Below are 27,810 nucleotides of genomic sequence, written 5' to 3'. Positions count from 1 at the left end.
AATAAAATGGTTTCAACCAGTTTATAATAGCCAAAAATCAAATATAGGGTTTGTGGTGTATTTAAACAAGGCTTAGATCAACTCCACAGATGTTCAGTGTCCAGGGGTTCAGTGCCTGGCACCCAGAAACTTATGACACAGGGGAGTATGGTACCCACAAACTCATAGCATTCCACTTCCTTGCAGCCTAAGGAAAGCTGTTTATTGGCAGAACACAGTGGGAAGAAACTGAAAGAAACAGGGGGATGAGGAGGTCTAAGGGTGAAGTCTTGTTCCTGTCCATCATAACACTGGACAGATTGCTACAGGTGTTGAGAGGGGTTATTTTTAACTATTAAGTGAGAAACAGCAGCCATAGTGTAGGCCGGAAGTGTTTTCCCTTGGTGACCCCGCCATGTTGAAAAGTGTGTGTTTGCAAGGTGTATCCTGTCCTGTCCAGAAATGCACCGTGCTAGATGAAGCCAGCTCTGGATCTTTTCTAAATAAATTGAATAAAACCACTTAACCCACTGAAAGATATATTTGAAAAATGAATATTAAGGGGAGCCATGCCTCTTGTAAAGCAAGGTAGCTACTGGTGTCATGTCCTCCATTGTGACACATCCCCCTGCTCAGTGACTTGGCTGAGGACTTTGGGAAGAACTATTTGTGGATAGTTCAGGTGATAGAAGGTGATTTTTGACAACCCAAGTATTTTTTCCAGTGCTATGAAGAAAGATTATTCATCTAAAGTGTAAGTAGAGTTCCTAATTCTTTCTGCATTCTACTTCTTTGGCTGTTCCTCAAAATTTAGAAACATAGGGAACCAGGTCATGGTTAGATTAAGTTTTAAAGATTGTCCTCAGGGCCCCCTTAGATGCTTTGAGGGAAATGGCTTGCCTTCTCTCTTGTGGGCATCATCACAAGAAGGGCATCTCCCAATTTTGTAGGGTCCTTTGACAAGATGCCCTCCTCCGTGGGTTCAACTGCATGGGGGAGCCACCAATGAAAAGGCCCTTTCTCGTGTTGGATATAACCTGTGGGAACTTGCTGGTAGGGATGTAGGACAAATATGATTCACTTGACATTTTAAGGCAAGCCTAGCTAATTCATACCTTCCAAAACAATACACAAATCAAAACACAGCCACCCCTCAAAATTCGTGTTTCTCTAAATCTTGGAATGCAGTTCTCTAGCCATGCAGTGTGTACAAAATGTCTACATTAGTGAAACTGATGTTTAAAAATGCATTTTACAGAGGGAAACCTCTTTGCAAATATCTGATTAGGGAAAATTGCTTACAATTATTATCAGGAGAAGTTTGCACTAAAATGCTGCTGGATTTTCACGTTTTTGTTTTAATTTAAAGAATCCAAATTGGTGTGGCAATGTGGGGAATCCAAACTTAAGAATGGAAAAATAAGAAACAGAGAAACCAAACCTGACAGGTTTGCCCATCCCTACTTAGAAGCTGTTGAGGCCAACAACCTGCTCAAAGCAGTATCTGCGCTGCTGGGTGCAACTGCAACGCCCCCGACAGATGTGAGCGTGTGTGTGGTGTGGTTTACAAACACAATTTTCGTATGCTTTCTGTGATTCGGCTTTCTCCTGTGTGGTGCCTGGCGGCGAATTTAGAGCTGCAAAGAGAGAGAGAGAGAGAGGCAAGGAGTGCTGGAGAATGTGAGAGGCATACCGATTTGGGCTGTTCCCCCTCTCCCCTCCCTGCTCGAGGCCTCCAGCCGTTTCCCCCATGCATTCAAAATTTGACAATGCATTTAACAAACTCCTGAGATGGCAGTAGTCTAGCCTGCCAGTCATACACAATGGGGGCTGCCCCAGCAGCCTTTGCTTGAACTAACATGTTTGTTCAAAGCTAAGGAGGTGAAGAGAGAAAAGCACCAGGGGGGTGGCAGGCCATTTATCACTTACAGCTGCTCATCTGGGATGTTTGCAGGGGGAGCTTGGTGCTCAGTCATCAGCTTGATAGTTCCATGGCTGCAGCAGCAGCATTTGTATTGCTAACAGCAAAGGTTTCCTCACTTGCTGTCCCTGATAAGAGAGAAAAGCTGGGCTAAAATAGCCTCCAGAAATTCTCCACCTTATCTGTCGGTATAGAAACTGGTGAGTGAGGGTAGGGGAGATGTTTTTATATTTTTAATTAGTATATTTTAAAAAACAATTAATAGGAAGAGGTGGAGAAAGGAGCAAAGGAAGGAAAGAGGTACAGACCTGGATTGCAAATGCCCTTTGTCTCACAGAAATATTTTTACACTCATAGCCTGCGGGGGCCACATTCCCTTCTGGGCAACTTTCCAGGGGCCACAAGCTGGTGGTAGGCAGATCTCCCTTTGTTTCAGCGTTGCCCTTCTTGAACTCATTGGGGAAGAGGATGGAGACCAAACTAAAATTAATTGGCTCTGCCTGCCACTGGCGCTGCCAACACCACACCATACCTTTAAAGTACAATTAACACACTATTAAAGCACATAGCTTCCTCCAAAGAATCATGGGAACTGTAGTATACTGCCTCACGGAGCTCCAGTTCTCACCATCCTCAACAAACTACAGTAGCCAGGATTCTTTGAGAAAAGCAATGTGGTTTAAATGCCTTTTACATGCATGCTGTAATTGTGACCTTGTTCTCTTTCCCTTCAGCCCTACCAGTCTCAATGGGAACCAGCCAGCCCTAAACCTAGGCCTCATTCTGGGGCATTGGGCATGTGGAAAATGGTGGTTACAACCACTGATAAAGAAAGCTGAAGATAGTCTATGAAAATGCTCTTTATTATAACATAAACAGTACTCCACACTGCAACATTTTGTTGCAGATCCCACTTGTTTTATATATACAGCAGAACTTCATCAGGCTTGCCGATGGGGTTTTTCTTACATGTTTTTAAAGCGGGTTTTCCACCTGGTTGGTTTTCACCCAGAAGCACCCTTTAAAAACAGCAAGCAAGCCGGTGGAGGCAAATCTCAGACTAGCTTTCTCCCTCCCAGTTCAGACACTGCCTGATTTGAGAAACGTGCCGCTGCTGCTGGCACCCTCTCTGCCCTTTTCGCTTCTCCTTGACTGCTCCTCCTGCGGTTAAGCATCCCATATAGAACTGTAAATGCAGCCCGGCCGGAAAGAAAGTCCTGGCTAAGCTAGTGAAGTTCAGCTTAAATGTAAAGGCAAGCGGAATGGAGGAAAGAGGAAGTGGGAAATAGTGTTGTTCTAACTTCCTCCTAAAGCTCTATGTACTTTTCAGTAGAGGAAAAGACAACTTATGTAAGCCCCTCCTGACCAAGGGGGCAGAGACAAGACCTCGGGGACTTTGTGTATTCCAGGGGAAGACCTCAAGGGCCCCATTGCTCCCATAGGCACTCTGTTGGTGACCCCCTGCTTTAAAGACTAGCAAATTGCATCTGATGAAGTCGGGTGAGTAGCCCACAAAAGGTTATGCCATAGCAAATTTGTTAGTCCTGTGAGTTTAATTCAATAAAATGTATGGTCCTATTTGGTTGCAGTGGTGTCCAAACTTTTTTCAAAGAGGGACAGATTTGATGAAGTGAAGGGCTGTGAGGGCCGACTAAAGAGCCAACCAAAGTTTTTTTTAAGATTTAAGTTGTTGAGCTATTTTTAGGATTTTACCCCAAAGTTGTTGAGCTTCTTTTTAGGATTGAAGTCGTTGAGGGATTTTTTAAAAAGGATTTTACCCAGGAAATAAACTGCCACGGGGGCCAGATTAAACCAACTGGCGGGCTGGATTAGCCCCCAAAACAGACATTGGACATGCGAGTTCAGAGCTTTCAAAATGGCACCCAGCAATGTGCCTGTTTCAGGGGGGTCGAGGAGGGTGGTGTTCTCCATTGTTAAGTTCTTAGTTCAGCCTGAAAGCCGCTGCCACATGCTCTGAAGTCACAGATGGCTCTCTCCTGTTCGTTCCTAGTAATCTGCAAGGCACAGAGAATTCGCAGCTGCCTAAGAAACCACTGGGGAGCCCCAGCACAAAGTGTTGAAATGGGCAATACAGTATTTAGTCATTAGGGCCGCTCATCTAAAGAACTAAAATAAGGCTCATTTCAATCAATAGCAATCTGTTTGCACTGTCAGGAACTAATTTAAAAATCTGCTTTAAGTCCCGGTTAGGCATTTTGATGCTGAAAGCAGAATACAAAGTGCAGGGGAACTGTTGGGCATGGTGCGGCGGTGGCAGCAGGGAGGGAGTTAGAAAACAACCGAGTAAGGGGGAAACCCTGTCATTTTAACAGAGCTTATCCTGGTGTGTTAAAGCTTCTTACTGCCAGCCCTGAGCACACAGCTCTGCGGCATGTCTATGCGAAAAAAAGAAGCAAGCGATGCTCGGCTTGCTAAATACACGGTTCTTCCTCATTTAAGCATTTGTTTGAAGGGGTAGGACAGCAACATTGAGAGGAATAGCAGCAGGTACAGGTTGCCTAGGGAGAAAGGGGCTGTTTGCATTGGCGTCCATTATGGGGGTGGCTTTCTTTCTTTCTTTTTTAAAAAGAATATTTTCTAGAACTTGAGCTAGGAGGCAAAATGTACAGGCTCTATTCTTTTCAATTTTTTTCTGAGAAACTAGCCTTCCGCCTCCCCCCACTTTCATTGTTTTAATTTGTCGTCATCCCCTCTTTCTATCTCTGTGAAAACCCATAGCTGTTTGCTTCTGGAGATGGCATTTCAGGGGCTAAGGGTTCTCCCTGCTACACATCTGGGCCTACCACATCCATTTCCCCCATGCTAGAGAGTAGCATGGTTGCTAAGCAACCCCTTCTGGGCCTAGCGCCTCCTGTCAGGTTAGAAGAGGGAGTTGGGAAATTTGAAAGGTAGGGCCCCATCTGTCAGGCATCCTTTCCCTTACCTGAGTTCTAGTTCTAGACAGGCCTGAATAATTGCTAGCTTTAAAATAAAATAAAAAATCAGAAGGGAGAGCAGCTGTGTTGACTTTACCCCAATAGCCTTCGGTGCAACATCAGATCTCTTTTCTACCCGCCACTGTATAATCCAGTGAACAGCACAATCTTACATATGTCTACTGAGAAAGTCCATTTGTGTCCTGTGCTCCCTTATAATGGAGAACCCACAGCCATAGCCCAGAGCAGCCCAAGACATTTTTCTGCCTGAGGTGAAACAGAAAATGTCCACACAGATTACCCCGCCATGCAACCTGACAAGGACATTATAGCTACCACCTCCTATACTCTGAGGCGCACCCTCTTCATCCTTTTTAAATGTATTTGTTCATTGTTGTCGAACACATGCTGAGCAGCGAATTGGACTTGATTATTTCAAAAGTCTGTTCCAACCCTAAAATGCTTTGATTCCAATCGGAACGAAAGCCCCAGTACTTTGCAAATTAACTGCAGTTTGAGGACCTTGCAAATGAGAATTTTTACTTGGGTGAAAAAGGACCTATGATTCCGAGGAGCTTACCCCCAGGAAAGTGTGCATAGGATTTGGTTGTTTGTTCCTGGGGGTTTAAAAGAAAACCTCGAACCGCTCAGTGCCCAAACCCAGACACATGACTTTATCCAGAGCATCCTTGGGAACTGTAGTTTGTTAAGAGTGCTGAGAATTGTAGCTACAGTTCCCAAAATTCTTTGGGTAAAGTCATGTGCTTTAAATGAATGGTGTGTACACAGCCTGGGACTTCCAAGGCTGCCCAGTGAACTTTGTAGCCACGTGCACACGCTATATACCTTCAGTGCACACTTTTGAAGCACACTGACACTCAAAAAATGTCTGTGCACATTATTTTTCCCCTCAGAGAGTTAAAATTCCCAGCAAACCTTAACAAACTACAATGCCCATAATTCTTTGTGGGTGGTAAATATGCTTCAGATATGCTTTAAAGGTATAGGGTGTGTACAGCCATAGTCCAGTAGTGTTTATGCCAAGGTCTTGGGCAGAGATAGGTCTTTCTCATCACCTGTTACCTGACGCTTTTACATGGAGTGGTCAGAGATTGACACTGGGATGTTATTCATGCAAACCACATACTGTGCTACTGAGATATGGCCCTTCCAGATTCAATTCAAAATTGTGAGCCATCAATTTTGTGAATAGGAGGAGAGAAGAGCTGTTGAACCTCTGTTACACTGCACAAAAATAAAATAAAATAAAAGCTTCCTTTTGACGAAACCTCTTTTGCAAAACACCTTTAACACCCGTGGCTGCTCATTAGCTGATCAGTAGCAAACTCCAAACAGGCCATGGTTCGTCAAATATGGTCCCAGCCCTAGAGCAGTGTCTTGAAGAACAAAGTGCTCTCTCTCTCTCTTATCCTCCGAGCAGCTTTCTGTGTAGACATAAAATGGATCTCATTACAATGACTGCTTTGAAATGAGGAGACAGAAAATTTTGTTGCTAACAACTTTTATGACATCAGGCTCCATAAAAAGGTTGTTGTTGGTCATTGCTTACATTATTATAAAAGAAGAGCTAAATGGTTTGTAATTTAGGGAAGCAGATTTAATTACATGAAGTAATTTACAGAAAGCCGTAATTGTATCTCAGACTCTCTCCTTCCCTTGGATTTAATTGGCAAACTCAGTACACCAGCCTTGCAGTTTCCCCCCACCCTCTTTGTTGTATGCAAAATCCTTTCTTTATTTGGGAGGAAAAGGCAGGCACCTTCTGTTATGTCACCTTGGCCTCAGATAATAAGAAAACACAAATAAACAAGAAGTTATCATTGAATAGGTCTGGCTTGTTTTGCAGGAAGATGCTGCACTATGATGTTCAGCTGTTCAGTAGTTGAAATGGAAGAAATTAGCTTGCTTATAAATGTAGAGGCCCTTTGTGTTTTCTCTAGTAATTACAGTAGTTCTGAGTTAACTGGAAAAGCTTGTACGAAACACACTCAGTCCTTTAAACTTGGCAACAACTGAAGCCTAACAGAATTTTCCTGCTAGGAATGCATCTACTTGATCATTTTTTAAATATCTCCCATCCTGGTCCCCTCCATAAAGTTTGGACCACAACTTCCATCATCCCTGACCACTACTTACACAGATGGGGGATGATGAGAGTTGTAGTTGAAAACATCTGTCAGGCATCAAATTGGACAATTCTTACAGCCTTAAAAACAACAACGAGTTTTACAGTTAGGTACCGTATTTTTTGCTCTATAAGACTCACTTTTTCCCTCCTAAAAAGTAAGGGGAAATGTGTTTGCGTCTTATGGAGCGAATGCAGGCTGTGCAGCTATCCCAGAAGCCAGAACAGCAAGAGGGATTGCTGCTTTCACTGCCCAGCGATCCCTCTTGCTGTTCTGGCTTCTGAGATTCAGAATATATTTTTTCTTGTTTTCCTCCTCCAAAAACTAGGTGCATCTTGTGGTCTGGTGCATCTTACAGAGTGAAAAATATGGTATATAGTTCCATATAAGCAGCTGCCTTAGACACGGTTGGACTATTTGACCATCTAGCCCAGTATGGCCTACTCTTCTTGCAGCAGTTCTCTGGGCAGAATGTGTTTTCCATTAATCCCATTCCAACAATAAAACACGGAGCCTTCTTCATGAAAGCCATGTGCTGTACCACTGAGTTATGGCTTCTCCCATTAAGGGCATGATCAGTGCCAGTTGACTGTATATGTTATAGAATCATAGCCTTGGAAGGGCTCTTGGAGGCCATCTGATTTAACCTGAATTCTCAATGCAGGATTCAGCTGCACTGACCCTAACAGATGACAGTCCACTTCTGCTTAAATACTTCCAGCAAAGGAGAGCCCACCACTTCCTGAGACAGTCTCTTACCATTAGGGAGCTTCTCCTAATGCTACAACAAAATCTGCTTCTCTACATTTTTCATCTGTTAGTTCTTTGTCTTGCTTTTTGGAGCGACACAGAACAAGCCTACTCCATCTTCTGCATGACTGCAAGGGGTTGACCCATAGTGATATCACAGTGCATCTGTGCAAATGCCCAGAATTTGTATCGTTAGCAAAGTTCTTCAAATATAATACAGATGGAACAATAACAGTGTATAATTTGAGAAAGGAACAGCAGCATTCAACTGAAACACTCAGAAGAAAAACTCCCTTAAAACTACGCAGCCAGTCAAAACAGGTACTCCCTCAGTGAAGCTCATGCCACTCTTCTTCGTTGCTAAGCAACACCCCACTTCTTGTAGCATAGATGCAATAAGCGATTAAATAATGAATAGGGTTGTTCTGTGTTCTCTGCTTCCTGGTGAACTTTAAGATACTACGCAAAAAAAAAATTAAAATCTAGCTGTGGAGCTGCGATACTGCAGCTGAAAGTGCTCTCTTGAGGACAGGAAGCTATTGGGAACCGTCCAGGACTGTGTGCTGTGGCAGTATTATTAACCTCAAGCATTCAAAAGATCTGTGTCAACTGCAACCACAAATTATAGGATGGGATTAAAAATAATGATAGTGTTTAGGGTGGGGGGGAGGGAGAATAATAGACTGAGGTTTCTTTTCTCTGCCTCCCTCTCTCCCTCTCCTCCTGCCTTCTGAACCTTTTCACTTACGTTCAGCTGTGCAGCGGCTATAAGCAAAGTGCTGGCAGCAGCATTCTTTAGCCCGTTGAACTGTGGTGCATCCATTTGTGGAAACCTTTAAGAAAAGAGAGGCTGCGTTACAATCTACTCTGGTTCACAGTGGATTAAAATGTGCTCTTGAAGGAAGTGGGGGTGGGGGGGCATATGGCCTATAGGTTTCTGAAGTGCCACCCTCCATCCACTCCGATGCCTTGAGTTGCCCTGATGTGTCTTGACCACAGTTGTTAAGAAAGGATTCTTTCTCTAATGATGGAACAGATTCTCAAGTGAGGCTTGACTGGTGGTCCTTCCTTCCCTGCCTTTTATGTTGGCTTTAATCCAACTGATTTTTGTTTTTGTTTTTTATTTTGTTTTATTGTAATTTAGCCAGTTAGATTTTTAAAGTCATGTTTTTAGTCTGCTGTTAAGGACAGAATTAACACCACCCATTTAATAATTCTGTGTGTGGGGGGGGGTGCTTACTAATCTTTCTATCTTGGAATCCCAATCACGATTTATTTATTTTAAATATTTTCTGTTTTAAATGCTTGGAATGCCAACTTTGCATTGATTAGTATTTGTTTATGTAAATATGTTTTTTGTATACCCTGTTTTGTGGGGTGGAGCCTATGTTATTATTGCTGAATCAATATTTTTTTGGGGAAGAATCAGGGCAAAACAGAGAATTCAAATATACAGTGGTGCCTCGCAAGACGAAAAGAATCCGTTCTGTGATTCTCTTCGTCTAGCGGTTTTTTCGTCTTGCGAAGCAAGCCCATTGAAGGATTAGTGGATTAGCGGCTTTTAGCGGCTTTTAGCGGCTTATCTTCTGATCGGATCAGCTGATAAGCGGCTTAGCGGCTTAGAAAAGGGGGGAAGGGGGGGAAAACCACAGGAACTCGCAAGGCATTGTCGTCTTGTGAAGCAAGCCCATAGGAGATTCGTTTTGCGAAGCACCTCCAAAACAGAAAACTCTTTCGTCTAGCGAGTTTTCCGTCTTGCGAGGCACTCGTCTTGCGGGGCACCACTGTAATGCAGCAAAAGTATAAAGCCTCACTAAAGATTCAATTATTTATTTATTATTATTACATTTATATTCCACCTTTCCTCCAAGGAGCTCAAAGTGGCATGCGCGCGCTCTCTCTCTCTCTCCCTCTCTCTCTCCATTTTGTCCTCGTAACAGCCTTGTGAGGTGGGTCAGGCAAAGAGAGAGGATGCTTCCGAATGCAATCCACCCATTTTCTGGAAGTATTACGACAGTGTTGCAACAAACACGTTGCAGTGTATTTTCCCACCAGTTTCCTTATTGCAAGCAAGTGAGGGCTTGACAAACCTTAATATCACTTGATTTGATAGGAGAAGCTTTGATAGCAGATTTTGGAATAATTATCTTTTGTCAGTACAGATCAAAGCTGAATTAGGAATCTTTCTCTTCTTCCTACCTTACCCCTACTAACAGTCTATCACTGACCACCAAGATTTGGTCATATCTAACATCCCTACTGGAGCAGATTTATACTTATTGTGAGGATTTTAATGCCCAAATTGAAGGAACTGCAAAGGGTCTATTGCTACCTTTAAGGCTTACACTTGGAATATATTTTCCTAACCTCACACTGTTCTTTGGACAAGAAATATAATGCACAGGGCCTGAAATTGTTGGAATTCGTATTCTAGCCTAATTTATTTATTCTTCGTGGTAGTCCTGTAGACATATCTAAGGGTCAGTGCACTTATTTGAACAAACATGGTAGAACTGCTGTCAATCATATTATAGTCTCTCCTTTATTCACTTTTGTGAACGCCTTTGAAGTATTAGAATGAACAGAAAGTGACCATTTTCCAGTAGCGATGACCATAGTACAGTGGTGCCTCGCAAGACGAAATTAATCCGTTCCGCAAGTCTCTTCGTATTGCGGTTTTTTTGTCTTGCGAAGCACGGCTATTAGCGGCTTAGCGGCTATTAACGGCTTAGCGGCTATTAGCGGCTTTAAGAAAAAGGAAACAAACTCGCAAGAACTCGCAAGACGTTTCGTCTTGTGAAGCAAGCCCATAGGGAAATTTGTCTTGCGGAACGACTCAAAAAACGGAAAACTCTTTCGTCTAGCGAGTTTTTCGTCTTGCGAGGCATTCGTCTTGCGGGGCACCACTGTATGTCCTTTAGAATGCATAGCAGCAACCAACTCTGCAAGAGTGTACACAGCTATGGCAGGTGTGAAAAGGCTGAAATGGTCTCACAGACTGAGAGTTATAATCTCACAGTTATAATCTGACAAGCTTCCATCAACTTTTTATGAGCAGATCGCCAAATCTCATTGATATCTTTCCACAAATTCTCACAGAGCTCAGGCCTATTTGATAACTTCAATAACTACACGCAATCAGCACATCTTGGCTGGTTTGACGTGTCAATGCAAAGTGCCTAAGAAAGTTCTGGCTAAGACATTTAGGGATTTGCATAAGAATCCATAAGGAATCTATAGAAATACTGATCAAATGTAGATTGGAAAACAGGAGTCTGAAGTGAGTTCACCATAGGAATGGAAGCTTCTACCTCTACCTCTGATTGGGTTAAATATTTTTCCAATATATTTGGTGGTAAGTTTGGATAATCATATGTACCAGCAACCTTCCTGAATGGCAACTAGCCTCTGATAGTGAGATAAAGGCCCTTATTTCCTGCCTGAAATTAAGTAAAGCCCGTGGAGAAGATATACCATATTTGTCCGTGTATAAGACTAGGATTTTCCCTAAAAAATAATGTCCAAAATTTGGGGGCATCTTATACACAGATAGACCTTTCCCCATTTTCTTAAATTGGAGTCCCCCAAAATAGGGGGTGTCTTATACCTGGGGGCATCTTATAGACTGAAAAATATGGTAGTTGCAATTGAAAATATTCAACCCCCATTGCAAATTGGGTTTATTATCAAAATTTGCAGACTTTCAGCTGTTTGCAATGGGCAAACCAAACCAAACCAATTGAAAGTTACAATTTCAGTTGATTTTGGGGGAACCATTTGAAGCATCCATTGTGTTGAGCTATTTCAATTGCTTCTGTTTGATTTGCTCATTGCAAACAGCTGAAAGTCTGTAAATTTTGATAATAAACCTGATTTGGAATGGGGGTTGAATAACTTCAATTGCAACTGTATGCTTCCACCCGAGCTCTGTAAGGAATACAGTGGTGCCTCGCAAGACGAAATTAATTCGTTCCGCGAGTTTTTTTGTCTTGCGATTTTTTTCGTCTTGCGAAGCACAGTGTCAGGAAAGTTTTGGAAAAGCTTCAAAAATCACCAAAGTCTTTAAAAAACTCAAAAAAGGCTACCACACCACGTTCTATGAGTTGCTCCTCGAAGTCAAGTCGCAACTGTATTAACGGTGTTAAGAAAAAGGAAACAAACTTGCAAGACGTTTCCGTCTTGCGAAGCAAGCCCATAGGGAAAATCGTCTTGCGAAGCAGCTCAAAAAACAAAAAACCCTTTCGTCTAGCGAGTTTTTTGTCTTGCGAGGCATTCGTCTTGCGAGGTACCACTGTACTTAGAATGGTGGGTGCCTATCCTAGCTGGCTTATTTAACATTGATTTTATTTATTTATTTATTTATTTGCTTGTTTGTTTAAAGCTGCTCTTTAGCAGCTTACAAATCGCCAAAAGAGAGAGAGAGAATCCTTGCCGTCAGGCTTGCAAGGCATGACACAATAGGAATATTGATTAGGAGGGACCAGGAGGAAATAAGCAAATGCAGGGTCAAGTTCTTAGTTGCAAGTTGGAATGGAAAACCTCAATAAGTATTAGACGAATTCATGGAAGATAAGGCTATCAGCAGCTACAAGCTATGATAGCTATGTTCTATCTCTGCTGCTGTAGGCAGTGTATCTCTGAATACCTACCTGTGCTTGGAATCACAGGAGGAGGGAATGCTGTTGCATGTCAATCCTGCTTTCAAGCCTCCCACAGGCACCTGGTTGGCCACTGTGAGAATAGGATGGACTAGAAGAGCCACTGGCCAGAGAGGGCAGGCTCTGTTGTTCTTCACACAGTGCCTATTTCAATTGGAATCAGTACCCACAAGAGGCAGGGATGTCCACAGACTTTGATTGCTTTGAAAGAGCATGAGACAAATTCATGGAGGATGACACTGACCCAGATGGATCTGTTCCACTCCACAGCTGGAGGCGGTATGCTTTGGAATGGCAATGCTGGAAGCTGCAGGAGGGTGCTGTTGAGCTCAGGCTCCACTTGTGAGCTTCCCGTGAGCATATGTGAGATGCTGGACTGGATGGACCACGGGCCTGTTCAAGTGGCGTAGCGTGGGGGGTGCAGGGGGGGCCGGCCGCACCGGGCGCAACATGGGGGGGGGCGCACGCTCGTACTTGCAGCTCTCTGCCCCCTGCTAAAATCCATGGGTTAGGGGGCGCAAATTACTTGCCTTGCCTCGGGTGCTGACAACCCACGCTACGCCACTGGCCTGTTCTAGCAGTCGTTTCTTAAGTTAAGGAGAGGAGGCCATTGCTGGTCTGGCAGAGTAGTCCTATATCCCTTCTCTTCACTCCTCTGTTGCAGCCTGATACTCTAATGACCGCTGGCAGGTGACAATTGCGGGAGGGAGAAGACCAGCTTTTTAGAACTAACATTGACCCTGTGTCTTCCTTTCTTCCAAAGTGGGATATCAAATCCAAACTCTTCTTTCTTTCTTTCTTTCTTTCTTTCTTTCTTTCTTTCTTTCTTTCTTTCTTTCTTTCTTTCTTCCTTCCTTCCTTCCTTCCTTCCTTCCTTCCTTCCTTCCTTCCTTCCTTCCTCTGATGCAGCTTGATGCAGTGGCTGCTATTAGCCACCCCTGATCTAAGGCAAGAGCCCTCAGCCTTGTCACTCCAGATGTACCTTTAGCCCAAACATTGTTGTTGTTGCTGTTGTTAAATTTCAATATCACACTTCATCTGAAGATCCCAGGGCTATTTACAATATAAAACATGTATTTAAAGACCCGCTTTTAAAGCTTACACTATATGTTTTTATGGTGTTCCACATTGTTGATCTTAACCATCTTTTTAATTTTTCCTGTAATATGCCAGACAATTATGAACTATTTTAATAAAATAAACAAGGTTGAGCCATGTAACTAGATATCTATACATACACAAATACTCTCTTTATTTATATGTAATCTTAAACCATATTTTGAATGTTTGTAAATACCTTTTTTTTAATCGAGAATTTCTAAGTTTTACGGTAATTTATCTTGTTGGAAAATGCTTAGAGGCTTTCTTAAAATTAAACAGCATATACATTATGTTAAAATAAAACAAACAAAAGTGGTGGCAGTGCTGCTGCTGTGACCCACTTTAGGTCATGCCAGGAATCGCCAGCATGAATCAGAGGCCCTCCAGATGTTGGGCTCCAACTCCCATCAGCACCAGCATTTTTCAGGCTTGATGGGAGTTGCAGCCCAGCCCTGCAACATCTGGAGGGCCACAGGCTCCCAGCCACTGTGGCAGCGAGTGACCCTCCCATCCTTCCTGCGTAAAGTTATATTTGGGGGAAAGGATGTTACCGCCATGGTGAGAGTGCCCCTGAGAGAGAATAAATCTCCTTTCTCACTCTGTAAAGAGAACAAACAGTACATCTGTTCCTGACCAGTGATCCCTGCTTCCCCTCGTGCATACAAACACACACACACACACAGTCCTGTGAGGAAAAGCAGTGATTCTGTATGTCTGAACTGGCACATCATGAGCTAGAGAGGAAGAGAGAGATGGTCCTAGCCAGCTCTTGTTTAAAGCCTTTTAATGATGTGGGTCTGACTCTGCTGGGTTTTCTCACAGAAGCGTACAAAAGAGAGGCTTGTTTTCCAGCGCTCGGTGGTGCTTGCGTTGCAAAATGCAGCTCCAGGCAATACTAGTGTATTCCCACTTCCCTCACACCCCACACCCCTCCTCCGTCTCCTTCTTCTCCTCCTCCTCCATGCATTTCCATTTCCAGAACTGTGATTCTTCAGGGAGCCAATTTTCATACTGCTAACTGATGGATGGTTTACATGAACTGTTGAGAATACACACAGCTTGACTAAGCACATCTCTTGATTTCAGGACATCTTTTAGGTTAAAAAAACAACAACCCACACCCTCTGTTTTTCATGTGCAAGGTTTTCTAGCAAGGTTACTTGTCACCACAAGGGCAGTGGGGAGATGATGCCTCTGGGCTATTTGTTAAGCAAAGTCAGCTCTCCAAACCCTCTTCTGTACGAAGGAGGAAGGCCTGGAAACCAGCTGAAACCATGGGGGAGAGTGGGAGTCACAACACTACCCTCCAAGACTCTCAGAACAAGAAGGATTCCTGAGGGTGAAGATGCTTGTTTGTTGAGCAAATGTTTAGCTTCGAGTTAGAAACATTCGTGTCAAAACAACAATCTTGTGGCATCAGCAACAAATTTATTATAGTATAAGCTTTTAAGGACCAGGGTCTGTTTCATCAGATGCTTGATAAACGTTGAAAATTGACATGAGCTTTAATCTAGGGTTCACCTTATCACTGATTTTGATTTTTTTTTAATATCTTAAATGGTTGTTTTTCTGTTTCATTTCTACTGATAATTTTATTGGTTGTTTTTTTTTTGTAAACCGCTTTGATCTAGCCTGGTTTTATTACAATCCATTTTGGGAAATAAATAAGTGTTATCTGCCTAAATTGGCAGGTATATACATATATACACAGGAGGGGGGAAGAGTGGAATAAACTGCAAAAATTACAGACTGTAACAACTGTACTAGAGCATAAATGTATGTAAAACAATTACAGCGACCAATCCCATATCAGTGACTGTGGTAGCACATACATTCTAGTGTTGGTAAGCTATTTAACAACAGTAGTGGGCTAAAAACCCATTACAGTGGTACCTTGGGATAAGTACTTAATTCGTTCCGGAGGTCCGTTCTTAACCTGAAACTGTTCTTAACCTGAAGCACCACTTTAGCTAATGGGGCCTCTCCCGCTGCACAATTTCTGTTCTCATCCTGAAGCAGAGTTCTTAACCCAAGGTACTATTTCTGGGTTAGCGGAGTCTGTAACCTGAAGCGTATGTAACCTGAGGTACCACTGTATCTCAATTCAGGCTGCAAGTAATAGATTTGAACTTGCTGTTCCCAGAGGGGTAGCTATCTTAGGGTGCAAGCTCATTGATATCTCGGTTTATTGCACCAAGCTTTAGGGTTGGGGGAGTTTGGATGTGGTGGTCTCCTTTCATCCCACCTAGAACAGCTCTGCCAGGCTAAAGTCACTCTGCTGGCCCTGAGCTCCCCATTCCGCCTGCTGATAGTAAAAGTGGTAGCAGCCTGCAGAAAATCCAGAAATGGAACGTTCTGAGCAGTGCTCGAAATTCCCCAGCTGCCAGGCGCATTTCTTGTGGGTCCAATTGCGATCATGTGGAGATCTCTGGATGTCAGCTTGGCGACTGACATCTCCATCTGTCTGGCCCCTCCAGCTTTCTTAAGTTGGTAAGCAGAAGAGCTTGTTTCCTGCATTTATATCCCAGCTTTTCCTCCAAGTAATACATGGTTCACACACACTGCTCAGTTAATCCCTGCGATGACCCTGTGAGGTTGGTTAAGAGGTTGTGACTGGCCCAAGGTCACCCTGTGAGCTTCATGACTGAGTGGGGATTTGAACCCTGATCTCCCAGGTCCTAGTCCTGTTACTCTGCAAAAGGGGTTTTAGTTCACTCTGGTTCTCCAGGCCAAATGAAGACATACAGCGCATGGAAGGAACTCATCTTTATTCATAAATCTGCATGAGCGGCCCAGAGGATTGCTCCAAAAAGCTGGGCTGAGAATACAAAATTCAAGACGCTTTTATAACTTCTGACTAACTCATGAACGATCTCGTTCAAGCAATATAACTGGGTAACAAAACGTGTGGACAGCTCATGCATACGTTTTCATTGGTTTGCAGAAACATGTTCTTATCTGCATGTGCAGCGCCATGGCAACAGGCAGTTTTAAGCAAAGTTTCATTTTCTACTGCCAGTCTTTGAGTTACTCTTTCTCTTCCTTTGAAGTTCTCCTGGTCTTCTTCTGAAGGCACTGCTGTTCTGTGCCAACAGATAAGGAAAGCGAGGGGGACCCTAGACGGGTTCTATGCTAGCAAAACATTGAATTGCAGCTTCTATTCACAGATGGGGGTGCAGAGAGAAGAAAGCTTAAACTTTCAGGTTTAAAAGCATGAAGTGTTCTCAATCCTTGTTTTACTTAAATGACAGAAATGATCTGATTGACGCTGAGCATCTCTGGCTTTGGAATTTAACGGGCATAGCATTAATTCTAGAAAACAAGTGCATTACATTACCTTAGCTAGCCAACATCAGAATTTAGACACTTCAAGGCTATTTGACCACTGCTTGCAGCTCACAGGTCACATGAGACTCACAGCCACACGTCGGCCCACAGATTTCTTACCTGGCAACCACAGTGCCTCACCCCTGCTTAAATTGGACATGGAATAAGCCTTTTGTAGCCCATAGAAAGCTTTTCTAAAACCTAATTGCAGTGCAGGTGCAATTTCAGGGGGGTTATAATGGAGGGAGGGTAATTGTGGCACTCATGTGGTTCCCATAACCATTCATCTGCTTTGTGCATGTGTCCACAGTCTCCCAAAGGTTGGCAACCCCTGGCTCTAGTTGCTCTTCCAGTGCTTAAAAGGCTGGAAGCAAAGTTTGGTGCCATCTGGCGTGGAAATAAATCAGGTTTTAGGTGTTTAGAGTAAGAAACAAAAGGGAAATCTGAGTTAAGATCGCTAGACTACAGTTTACCTACTCATGTCTGTGGCCTTTCAAGTCAGCAAGACAGAAGGTTAATTAATGCAGACACCATGTTAATTAGATTACACATAGGCCTTGCTGGTGCGGGTTCCAGTTACAAAATGTTCCTCAAGGGACAAAGCAATAAATTAAATCGGTTATCTTTGGAAGTATAAACACTAGGAGTGAAGACATGCCCATATCTCCAGTGCCTTCTGGATAACAGCCATCGTTCTTTTTCACTATAGTTTTTAAAGGGCATAGCAGTGTTTTTAAAAAGAACTTCAAAATGCTGAATGTGAAGTTTGACCCAGCAAACAAGTCACAATAAAAAGCTGGTTTGTGTAACATTGCCAGTCACCTTGAGCTTAAAAGCATAAGAATCAGAAGACTCTGATGTCCTACAAAGGTAAAGAACTATATCTATATTGCAATTATTATTTCTAATTGTTGGAATATTTTGCCCGTGTGCAACTTCCTTTACAAAATGACACCCCCCCCCCCCAAAGAATAAAATAAGTTTTTACTCATTTATATGTGTGGAGTATTGGCAGATGATTAGGAGATAGGAGACCATTATCAACTATGGTGTGGGTTATTTCTTGCATTGATGCTTCAGCCAATTTTCATATGAAAATTGCTGACAGCACAGCAGGCATTAGAAAGGCTAGTTGCCTAGTGCCTGAGTGCCTTGAATTGTATTGTGTGCTTTTGCATTAATCCTTTGGAGTAAGAGATTTGTTAACTAATTTTGCAGATTGAACTGCAATCCCTTGCAACGTATATTTAGATCATACAGCCCAAAGAGTTGGAAAAGAATCAGAATGCCATCTCAACCCCACAACGAAGTGAGCCTCCAAAAATAAACATAGTATTGTAAAGTACACAGATAACTTAGTACTGCTATCGAATTTAGTTACCGTATTTTTCACTCTATAACACACACCCGACCATAACACGCACGTAGTTTTTAGAGGAGGAAAATCCGTAGGCATGCCACCCGTAGGCATTTCCTCCATAACACGCACAGACATTTCCCCTTACTTTCTAGGAGGAAAAAAGTGAGTGTTATGGTGCAAAAAATACGGTACTTCCTGCTCCTGCTCTGTGTGTGTGTGTGTGTGTGTGTGTGTGTGTGTGTGTGTGTGAGAGAGAGAGAGAGAGAGAGAGAGAGAGAGAGAGACATAAATACTACTGAAGAATAGATGGCAATTTTCCCTCTCTGGACTCCAGGATACAAATGACTGAGCAGCAAACAATGCATGATATCTTCAATCTGATTGTACCCAAATATACATTTCCGTTATATAACTGAGTTTCCAAGGTATCTCCCATCCAGATGTAGTGAGGGCATCTGCTGGAACCTAAGATCTGTCCAAGCTGTCAAAGCTGGGTAAAGGTCATAGTCTCAAAATATTGGGGCATGGAATGATTAATCTTGATTTGGGGGTACCAGATAGCAAAAAGAGCATTAACAATGGATGTTCCATCTTGATTAGCATTGTGATTAAAAAAACCAAAAAACCCAGTTCCTAAGAGTATGTGAACTAATAGGCAGACATTTTCCTGTTCAAAGATTATAAATCCTTAGTGCATCTTGAAATGTAGGTGCTCAACTTCCAAGCTTCGATTGCTCCAACCTGCAAAGCTTAGTAAGATTCTGGTCCTCCAGACCATTAAATCTGTGCCAGTACTAAAGTATGCTGAATCAGTTCTGGCTGCAAACAGTAGAAGCCTCAGTTCAGCCCTGAGATGGGTGGATGCGGTCCCTGGGGAACACCCCAGTATTTGCCTCCTAAAGTTGGGTGACTGGTTATCAAACTTAGTTACTCTCCCCATATACACAAACTTTGACCTTGTGTGTATGTGTGAGTGAGAGAGAGTGTGTGATTGATAACCGGTTTGAGTTTTATTTGATTTGATTTATTGAATTTATATGCAGCTTTTCATTCAAACAAATCCCAAAGTGGCTTACAAGCAATAAATAACGATTGCATACTAAAACAGAAGACAACATACTAAAACAGAATACATTACAAATACACATAGAAAACAATTAACAAATCCAACAATTAACCAGACAATTACAATCTATAAAACACTACTAACAAAGCAACAGCTAAAAAATGATCTAAGCATCACAATTACAGAAGTCATATTATTAACATGGCATTTATAATCTATAGAGCAATAAAAACAATAACAAATAACAGCGTTTAGATGATTATTATTTAGTTGTTAAGTTCATACACACACTCCCCATGCCCCGTGACTCATAATTGATCGTTCAGTTCATTAAAATACATATAAAATACACTTAATGTCCATTGTTAGACCAGCATCTGGCTCTGAGTTCTCAGTTGGTGTCGTGGTGGGAACATTGGATGTTGACTTTGGGTTGCCTGCCCTGGCGTCCTTGATGAGGAACTCACCCACATCGCTCTCGGTAATCAGGAGGTGCATTCCAAGAAAGTCCAAGACGAGCTTGTCCCTCTGGAACGGCGAGTCACAGCTGAACTCGGTGCAGAAGCCAACCAGGAGGTCCAGCAGCACTTTCACACTCAGGAAATGCTCACTGTTCCATGGCCCATCCACCAACAGCTGCTCCATCTTCTTCAGCTGCCCCTTGGCTAACATGGTGGTGGAGGATGGTGGAAGGAAGCAGTTCTTCATACAACATAGGCAGCTGGAATCCACCAGTAGCATAGGCAGGTGAAGAAGAGGACAGGGAGCCTGCCCCTTCCATATAGTTGTGTAAAGGTAAAGGGACCCCTGACCATTAGGTCCAGTCGTGACTGGGGTTGCGACGCTCATCTCGCTTTATTGGCCGAGGGAGCTGTCGTACAGCTTCCGGGTCATGTGGCCAGCATGACTAAGCCGCTTCTGGCGAACCAGAGCAGCGCACGGAAACACTGTTTACCTTCCCGCTGAAGTGGTACCTATTTATCTACTTGCACTTTGACGTGCTTTCGAACTGCTAGGTTGGCAGGAGCAGGGACCGAACAACGGGAGCTCACCCCGTGACGGGGATTTGAACCGCCAACCTTCTGATCGGCAAGTCCCAGGCTCTGTGGTTTAACTCACAGCGCCACCAGAGGGTGTTTCAGCAGGTGTTCAGCTATTAAAGGTGCAGGAGCCCTGCTCCCTTTTGTATCTGGCCAACATAGGTGCAAACTCGAGATATGGTGGTGGCTACGAGGTTAGATGGCTTTAACAGAGGACTAGACCAATTCATGGAGGAGGGAGGGGATCTTTCAGCAGCTCTTAGTCACGGTGTCTAAACAGAATCTATAGACAGACTCCCAGGCTTTGCGATCTTTTGAGGAGGCCTTTCTCTTGGCCCCATCACCTTCACAGACACATTTGGTGATAACACCAGACAGGGCCTTCTCTATGATTGCTCCCAGATTGTGGAACTCAGTGGAAAGCTTGCTTCTCCTCCTCTGTTTTTCTCTCTCTTTTCTTTCTTTTTTATTAAAGATTTCTTGGTTTACAAAAGTATGTGCAATGTCTCTTTTTTCAAGTTACGTTTTCTACAGATCAGTTTCATTTGTTGAGACATTAGTGTTACATTAGGATGAAAAGGGGGAAAGAGGGGGCATGGTGAGTGGGGTGAGGTGGCAATGTTTCTATTCTACTTATGTATGTCTGGGGTTTTGTGTCAGCATTGCTTATTAGTGAACTTCTCTTCACTATTCATTTGTGTTCCTTTGGTGGTGAGAGAGGTTGGGGTTGGCCTAGGTTGTGGTTGGTTGTTTGTGACTGGCTGTGGTGAACTTCGTTTTCATGTGTGAGTGGGATGTGTGTGTGTTTTTGAATCAGGTTAGCCATATTGATTCATATGATGTTGGCGGATTCTTGTCATTGTCTTGTTGGCCTGTGTATGTGATAAAGGGAAGCCATACCGGGGTGAAGGCATCTTCTTCTATTTATCCCTGTGTCAGTTTCAGTTTATTGGTTAGTTTTTCTAATAAGGCTGTTTCCGATAATATTTGATACCATTGGTCCATGCTGATTCCTGACAGGTCTCTCCAGTGTCTGGCTATGATGTTTCTCTCTCTTTTTTCCTTTTTGCCAGCAGTCAAATATTTCTTTTTTCATGCCAACCTTTGGCCTCTTACTGCCTGTTGTGGCAGAGTCTACTGAGGGCTGATGTTGTACATTCTCTCTCTGTCTCTCTCTTGCTTTTTAAAAATCAATCCCTCATCCCAGGGAACTCTGGGAATTGTAGCTCTGTGAGTGGAGTAGAGGGTCTCCTAACGACTCTCAGCAACCTTAAAAAACTTCAGCTTCCAGAATATTTTGGGGGAAATCATGGCAGTTTAAAGTTGCATTAAAGTGCTTTAAATGTAAGCATTTCATTTTCCCAACCATACACCCTTAGTTACTTTGCAAATTGTGTGTGTGTGTGTGTGTGTGTGTGTGTGAATTCATAATTTCACTTCAAGCAGAGCACCAGTTTCCTCTTTCCCTAAATTGTTCAAAATGCACACAGGAGTAAGGGGTGGGAGTGGGAGACAGAGAACAACAACAACCTTAGCAAATGTGCTCCAGCAGCCTATTGTTCCAGCCAAATGGAGAGAATAAAAGATAGTGTTCAGACATAGCCTATCCGCAGCAGCAACCAGGGACCTCTGATAAATTGATCAAGGGACTCATTTGACCCGAGGCTTGCCTGTTAGAGAACATTGTTATAGGCACGTTGTAATCACAAATGTAATAAAGAGTCTTCATTGTCCTAAGGAAAAGAAAAGGAACATGTTGTGTAGTTTGATTTTATTGTGGGAACTCAAATTACTGTCTGCTGACCTGGGGTCATCTGAAATAAGTTTTTAACCCCGAGGCAAAGCCCCAAAGTCAAGGAGCTTTCAGATGGTTCTTACCTGAACCTTTTGACAAAATTACTAGCTCGGGTTGTTCGCTGAAAGAAGAGGTCGTGAAAATATGAGGCCATTTTGGCAAATTATTTCAGCTGCAAAAGGGTAAAACCTTTTCCGCTGAGCCTTGGGTTATTGAGGTGTCTTGATATGGGAGAGAGAAGGGTGGCAATAGGAACATAGGAAGCTACTGAGTCAGAGGACTGTTCCGTGTATTGCTGACACTGGCTTCTCAGTAACTTTCCAGGATTTGAGACTGGGGGCATTTACACCTGGAGGTGTCAGGGGTTGAATAGGGCCTTCAGCATGTGAAACAAGTGCTCTTCCACTGAACTATGGTGCTTCCCCTAAAACCAAAGTAGGATTCCATTCCTGGTGGTTTGTAATAAAGGACTGCTTTACTGACCTAGGAATCTGATTTATACTGACAAAGACCAGAACGCCTACCTGGAGATGAAAGGGATTGTACACCTTCTGCATGTAAAGCGGATGTTCTACCACTGAACTACAGTTGTACCTCGGAAGTCAAACAGAATCCATTCTGGAAGTCTGTTCAATTTTCAAAACGTTTGGAAACCAAGGCGCGGCTTCTGATTGGCTGCAGGAAGCTCCTGGAAGCCGCAAAAGCCTTGCGCACGTTCAGGTTTCAAAGAACGTTCGCAAATCAGAATGCTCACTTCCAAGTTTGTGGCGTTCGTGAGCCAAAACGTACGAGTGCCAAGGCATTCAAGAACCAAGGTACAACTGTATAGTCCTTTCCCCAGCTTGTAGATCTTGGGACTTCCAATTCAGCAGTTTTTTGGGTTTGGTTTTTTTCTTTAAAAATACGGTTAAGAGACACAGAACACCCACACTAATGGGAATTTACAGTATATGGGCCTGGAGAAATGGAAGGAGGCTGAGCTCCTTGGAATTGGAGTTCCAGTAAATAAAACGCTCTCGGGGGGTCTAATAATGCTTTTCTTTGCATATCGATTATTTGTTTTTATCCCCTCAAAGTAATTTACTGTTAAAATAGAGTAGCAAAGATATGGAAATCAGCAACAGACAAAAACGTGAATGCTTATCCAACTATATCTTTTAAAAAGAATAAGTCCTACCTACCCCACTTGATAGGAACACGGGTGGTGCTGTGGGTTAAACCACAGAGCCTAGGACTTGCCGATCAGAAGGTTGGCGGTTTGAATCCCCGCAGTGGGGTGAGTTCCCGTTGCTCGGTCCCAGCTCCTGCCAACCTAGCAGTTCGAAAACACATCAAAGTGCAATTAGATAAATAGGTACCGCTCCGGCGGGAAGGTAAATGGCATTTCTGTGCGCTGCTCTGGTTCGCCAGAAGCGGCTTAGTCATGCTGGCCACATGACCTGGAAGCTGTACGCCGGCTCCCTCGGCCAATAAAGCAAGATGAGCACCGCAACCCCAGAGTCAGCCACGACTGGACCTAATGGTCAGGGGTCCCTTTACCTTTACCCCACTTGAAGAATGAGTAAAACAAAGGCCTCGGACATAATCTATCTATCCTCCCAATCAACAGCCACAAGCCTTGGTTACATAAGGATATGTTTGCCTGGCAGCTAAAAAGAGAAATCGGTAGCACCAGATGTGCTTTCCGGGAGAAAATATTATACAAACAAAGGGCCACCACTGAAAAGGTCAACAAACCTCTGCACCTTCTTTGAAGGGGGCACATGAGGAAGGGCCTCAGATGATGAATGCAGCAGTATCCATAATTTTAAAAAAATATTGAAAGAAACTATTGTCGTTTTTGTCAAGACCAGAGGCTTCCAGATGGGGAAATGGTTTGGCTGGAAATACACTTGAGCATATAATTTGTGGTGTTCCTTCTTTAGTAACCTGCTCTCAGGAGGTTGCAGGGAAATGCCACTTCTAACCAGTCGAAGGAAAGCTCAGTTGCCACACAACCTTGAAACTGCTCCACCTGGCCACGCAGCCCTGAATCGTAAAACGGGCCTTAAGCTGATTTGCAGTTTAGGAAGGAGGCTGTCCAAGGGCTGCCTTGCCAAGGGATCACATTTTCAGCAGCTCAGTGGAGAATTAATGCCATCTTCCAGCCCAGCTGTGTTTGGCTTGGTGCTGCCTTTTAAAGTGGGTGCTTCTCTAGCAATAGCTTCCTGAAGATGATACAGAAAATCGCCCAAGGGGGAAAGGAGCTTCTCTGTGACTAGGGATGGAGGAGAAATTTGATCCCGTTCACGTTTAAAGAAGCAGCTGCCAAATTTCCACTTTCTGAAACATTACATGAACCAAACACAGAACCATCCTTTGAGATTCACACTTCTCTGAATTTTTGTGGTGCAGTTCTCTGCCCACATAACGTGCACAGAAGTGCTTATACTAGGGTAGAGTGTACATAAAAATGCATGAATCTAACATATATGTCAGGAAATTACTTTGCAAAGATTTGTGTATCAGGAAAAAATAGCTGATGTGTTTTTATGAGAACTTTTTAAAATAAAATTGCAAACTGGACTGGATTTAAGATTGGAAAAATAAGAAACAGAGAGAAACCAAGCTGACAGATTCAGCCTTCCATTTCTGTGACCCTTCACTAGGAGTGTGTTAAAAATTTGATCTGCCTCAGCTTCACATCTCAGGACAATAGGGTATCTTTTATTGATGAAGTCATCTTTCATCGGCTGTACCTGAGCTTGAGCTGTCCCACCTGAATGCTTTTCGAGATGATATTATGGTCACTTTGATTTGGCTAGCTGCCTGTTCTGTGAAATATTTCAGCCTTGCTTTCACAGGAGTTAGTTTTTAAACATCACATCTTTGCTTCCTGACCCAGCTAAGAGCTTGAAAGCAAATTCTAGTCAGTCGTAAAAGAACAAAGATGAAGGTTTTAAAATAAGCTTTAGCGGTCAAAGGATGTTGCTAATACATTTTATATTAAAACGTTTCGTGGTTTATATTTCTGATGCAAGGCTTAAGTAACACCATGTGCTTGGATGTGTGTTGGCTGCAGTAGAGTTTTTCTTTTTAACCCCTTCCATATCGCATTCTCAGTCATTCCTAGTCACTTGAACGAAGGCTGAGTTCAGGGACAGCCAAAGTGACTACTGATTAACGGGGCATTATAGCTTAAGCAGGGTTTTCCAGACTTGGTTCTCCAACTGTTTTTGGACTACAATTCCCATCTTTGACCACTGGTCCTGCTAGCCAGTGATGATGGCAGTTGTAGTCTATCAGCAGCTGGGGACCCAAGTTTCGGAAACCCTGGTCTTTATTATTCTGAATGGTTGTAGTAGTAGTAGTAGTAGTAGTAGTAGTAGTAATAAGCCCTTGTAGGCTTTTGGCAGATGTTAGCTATATTTAAGAATATGGTTAGACAAAATGCCCTTGCCTAGGGATTCCATTGCTTTTGTTGATAGCACCATTTATCTTCTCCATGGTGCCAGCATAATCTTACCTGGAGTTTTGATCCCTAGCTGGCTGCGGTCAGCCCTAGCCTTGAATCTTGGCCACCCCTATTCTGTATGTAAGAGAGCTCCCAAGATACCTCAAGGAAGGGAATAAAGTTTCTGGAAAAGATTCTGCACTATTTCTGACGTTTTGATGGAATTAGAATCTGCGCCCCATATTCCCACACCGCAAAGCATTTGGGTAATCACCTCACTACCAAAAACCTTTAAGGCCACCTAAGACTAATGGTGCTGTAACCTTGATCAAGGTTTTGCTGGCACCCTGGTGGTAAAGTTTCCCTTTTCCTTTTTGCCATCCTTTACTCTGTCCGGTTCTGTTTGAACCAAGGGTGCAAGTGCTGGGTATTTTCTTTCTTTCCAGATAGCTCTCTGCAAATGTTTGACCTTCTAGTTCCTGCATTCATTTTTATCTTGAGACCCTTTGATCAGTTCAGCGAAGCACTACAGACAAAACTCCCTGAGCTTCCTCTCTTGCAACAACTACATTCAGTCATTTAGATTTGCTTTGTGTTCTTCCTGGCAGTACTCTGTGTTCTACAACTGTGCTGCCTTATCTGCCAATACCGAAACACATCTCAATATGTAGACTTATACCTGGCAAAGGAACAAAACCGTTGTGGCTCCGTTTGTGTATGCTCTGCTGCTGCCGCCTTGCAAAGTGTTCAGGGTTCTCCATACTGGCTTAAGTGACTATTTGTAGCACGAAATGCAAGCAGGAAGAGGCATTTGAGCTATGACTGGAAGAGTAGGGAAATCAAAACGTTGCTTTGAGAGCTCTAAAATGGAATCGTGTGGGTGCTGTTTGCCGGGTGGGGGTGGGAGTGGGGTGAATGACAATAACATAAGGAATCGCACTGAAAGCAAAACTCTACCAAGATGCCCCAAGGGGGGGGGGACATCCACTCTATATAAAGAATAATTCCTATGGGACAGAGACCAAAGGAAGAACATGTCCCTTTGGGGAAAGCATTCTGTTAAAGCATCTAAAGAGAAAATGAAAATCACAATTCTCTCTCTCCCTCTCGGCAGTAACAATTCATTGTGGCAAGGTTCAGCAAATAAATAAATGCACCCATTCTGGGTGCGTGATAATTCAGGAAGGATGCCAATGTATGCAGAGAGACCTGAGCTAGTGGAGGCTGGTCCATTAGGGCAAATGAGGCACAGCCCCACCAGCCTTACAACCAGTCCAGGGGGTGGCATTGCCTGTCTACTCCCTCTTGCTTAGTCTCAGAGTTGCCTCTTGTAGAGCTCAGCAGGGAGGAGGATGGGGACAAAAATGAGAATCAGATGACCCTGCTTGTCATTCGCTCTGTCGCCACCTTACTGTTGGGCTCCTCACATTCCAGCCAACCACTGAACATAACTCAATGGCAAACATCCACAGGTTCTGGGGGATGGAGAAAAGCTTTTCTCTAGCCTCTTTCTCCATGCCGTGCATAATTGTAATACACCTCTTCCAGCATGTCACCCCTTGCCCACCTTTTCCCTAAGCTAGAAAGCCCCCAATGTTGTAACTTCTCCTCATAGGGAACTTTCTCCACACCCTTGTTGGTTGCCCTTTGCTGAACCTTTTCCAGTTCTACAATATCTTTTTGGAGGTAAGGTGGACCAGAACTGTACACAGTACAGTGGTACCTCAGGTTAAGAACTTAATTTGTTCCGGAGGTCCGTTCTTAACCTGAAACTGTTCTTAACCCGAGGTACCACTTTAGCTAATGGGGCCTCCCGCTGCCGCTGTGCCACTGCCGCATGATTTCTGTTCTTATCCTGAAGCAAAGTTCTTAACCTGAGGTACTGTTTCTGGGTTAGCAGAGTCTGTAATCTGAAGCGTCTGTAACCCGAGGTACCACTGTATCCCCAAATGCGGTTGTAGTATTCCATAAGAGCATCAGAAGAACCTACTAGATCATGCTAATGTCCCATCTAGTCCAGCATCCTGTTCTCACAGTGGCCAACTAGATCTGCCTGTGGGGGATCTGAGAGCAGGACCCCCAAGCACAAAAACACTCTCTCCTCCTGCAGTTTCCAGCAACAGACGTTCAGAAGCATTGCTGCCTCCAACTGTGGAAGCAGAGAACAACAGCCTTCATGGCTAGTAGCCATTGATAGCCTTATCCTCCCAGAATTTGCCTAATCCTCTTTCAAAGGCACCTAAAGACAGGCTATTGAAGTAAGGTGAATGTGTTTTTATCCTAGCACACTGGGTTCT

At 43.4% G+C, this 27,810-nt stretch overlaps 1 protein-coding gene and 1 long non-coding RNA gene across 12 annotated transcripts in view; one reads left to right on the top strand and one right to left on the bottom strand.

Annotated features, from left to right (window-relative positions):
- Positions 1 to 27,810, top strand: part of FBRSL1 (fibrosin like 1) — a 791,959-nt gene that overhangs the window by 226,625 nt on the left and 537,524 nt on the right. The window lies entirely within an intron of this gene.
- On the bottom strand, positions 750 to 8,982 carry LOC310693987. Of its 2 annotated transcripts, none has more exons than XR_014519453.1 (4): positions 7,743 to 8,982; positions 2,209 to 6,281; positions 1,909 to 2,028; positions 750 to 1,616 (listed from the first exon to the last, which is right to left on the bottom strand). It is a non-coding gene; the product is annotated as an uncharacterized lncRNA (long non-coding RNA). The 2 variants fall into 2 exon arrangements; XR_014519454.1 differs by having other exon boundaries at positions 6,142 to 6,281.

This window comes from Podarcis liolepis (genome assembly GCF_965112155.1).
Source record: "Podarcis liolepis genome assembly, chromosome: 15".
Classification (NCBI taxonomy): Eukaryota; Metazoa; Chordata; class Lepidosauria; order Squamata; family Lacertidae; genus Podarcis; species Podarcis liolepis.
This window is presented reverse-complemented; position numbering and strand designations above follow the sequence as displayed.